The 2500-nt window shown below is 35.9% G+C and overlaps 1 protein-coding gene across 1 annotated transcript in view; it reads right to left on the reverse strand.

Moving 5' to 3' along the window:
* Positions 1-2195, reverse strand: part of LOC125037461 (nascent polypeptide-associated complex subunit alpha, muscle-specific form-like) — a 31521-nt gene extending 29326 nt beyond the window's left edge. The window contains 1 exon segment of the mRNA XM_047630606.1: positions 2063-2195. The gene's annotated coding sequence lies outside the window, so the exon portion shown is untranslated.
* Between the last annotated feature and the right edge of the window lie 305 nt (positions 2196-2500).

The following is a 2500-nucleotide window of genomic DNA, read 5'->3' on the forward strand; positions in this document are numbered from 1 at the left end:
AAAATTATATAATGATGATAAAAATGATGATGATGATGATGATTATGATGATGATGATATTTATAATATTAATGAAAATAAAAATAATGATACAAATCATTGTGATAATAATAATAATAGCAATAACAGAAATAATGAAAACAATGATAATGATAATGATAATAATAATGATAATGATAATGATAATGATGATGATAATAATAATAATGATGATATAATAATAATAATAATAATAATAATAATAATAATAATAATAATAATGATAATAATGATACTAACATTTTTAAGAATAAAATTAATAGTACTATTAATAATAATTTAAAAAAATAATGATGATGATAATAATAATAATAATAATAATAATAATAATAATAATAACATTTAAAATATGATTATGATAATAATGATAATTCAGTGAAAAATAACAAAATAATGATGATACAATAATGATAATAATAGTAGTAATAATAATGATAATGATAATAATGAAAACAATAACAAGAATAAGAATAAGAAAATTGATATCGATAATAATAATGGTAATAATAAGAATAATGACAATATCAATAATGATGATAATGATAATAATAATAATAATAGTAATATCATTATTAGTAATAGTAATAATGATGGTGATGATGATGATGATGATGATGATGATGATGATGATGATGATGATGATAAGGATAATGATAATGATGTTAAGGACAACAATAATAATAGTGATGATAATCATAAGCATGATAATGATATTATCATTCTTCTTATTATCACTATCATTATCTTTATCGCCACCATTATCATTATTAATGATAATGAGAAAATCTCGTTAATACCTATAACGTAACAAGAACAAGAACAAAATAATCACTATCAATAATAAAAAAAAAAGAAAGTAGCTATAATAATGATAATAGATTTAAGATTGAAAATAAATAATCTGCCAAAAACCTTATTCATGTTTTGTTTACCTAATATGTTATATACAACCTTCTTTACAGCACATTCAATTTTGATATCAAGACCTAGGTGTTGCTCCTTAATTATAATTGATCCAGTATATTCAAGTCTTGTTCGTGGGTTATGTTTCTCTATGAAAAAAACTATGTGTACGTTTTGCCCAATTAAGAGTATTGATAATTAATATACATGGACCTCTTCTTTTGGAAATGACTGCACCATGAAATGAAAATAGAAACAGAGAAAAGAGAAATTCTCATTTCCGAGAGGGAACTCATTACTTCAGCTAAGTGTCTGGAGGTGAAGTGAGGCAACAAACGCAATAATAGTCTCTTCATTGCTTCGTGTTTTTGTTGTTTTTACCTCAAGGAGAAGGAAAAAAAAAAAAAAAAAAAATTCAGGGCAGGTACAGCGTCCTACCAGTGTGTTTAAAGTTGTAGGAAAGCATTTGCAATGTTTACGAAACCATGACTGACACTCCCGGCAGTTTGGTGGAGAATCCTGGGTACTTGGCACTTGTTGGCACTCGCTCCTCGATCACTGGCACCGTCGCCGACTACAGCACTGGTTAGGACCCACTCCATTAACAGTTATCTGCTTTTCGGTAGCCGTCTATCATTTCCAGGATTTAAGATACACGCTCCGGTATAATTCATGTATGAACTTGCGGATCATATATCTATATATATTATGTCTTGGCACTGACACTGTCTCTGGCACTGGCACATATACACTCTGCGTCACCGGTACATTTAGGTGTGTATTCTCTTAGGAATAATCTTAATCAAACACGATCTACATAAGGGTATCTTTTTCTATTTTTATCTCTCGCCCATTTTCCCACTGGGGCGCCATCTCTCAAGCACCACCTTCGGCTACAGACACACGCGCACACGCACAACCCTTCGCCAATACACGACTGTATTCGCGACGTACACCAATCCATATCTTGTTTCCGCACGCTTGCATAAAACCGAAAAAAAAAACAGAGAAAGAAAGAAAAGAAAGAAAGAAAACGATTATCAGCAAATTCGAAGTAATATTATCATCTTTCTTTTCTTTTTTTTTAAACGCAATTTCCCGTCCTCGCGTCCACACCCACCTGAGTCTAGAGACTTGGACTTAGCAACGAAGGCGATGGCAAGGGAGGTGGCACTGTAAGGCACCTCCGCCAGGGCACCAAAATATCGCCGAGAGGGTTTCTGGTGCCCGCCCTGCCCTCTGCCGGCCGCCTCAGGACTTTCGGCTGATATGAGAGTCGAGAGGGAGGGAGCAGGCGGGGGGGGGGGGGGGGGGCACGAGGGAAAGGAGGGGAGGGGGGAGGGGGTGGGGGAGGTAGAGGGCACGGGGAAGGGAGAGGGGAGTGGCCCGGTAGGGAACACAGGCGAGGGGAGACAGGTAAGGGGAAGGGTAGGGACCACGGGCATAGGAGAGGAAGGTGGGTAGCAGAGGGTGGGCACGAGCGAGGGGGGGGGGGGGGGAGAGTAGTAGAGGGTACGAGCGAGGGGTTACGGGCACTAGGGGAGAAGTCCGGAGGGAG

The sequence above is a fragment of the Penaeus chinensis genome, chromosome 23 (assembly GCF_019202785.1).
Source record: "Penaeus chinensis breed Huanghai No. 1 chromosome 23, ASM1920278v2, whole genome shotgun sequence".
In the NCBI taxonomy this organism is placed as follows: Eukaryota; Metazoa; Arthropoda; class Malacostraca; order Decapoda; family Penaeidae; genus Penaeus; species Penaeus chinensis.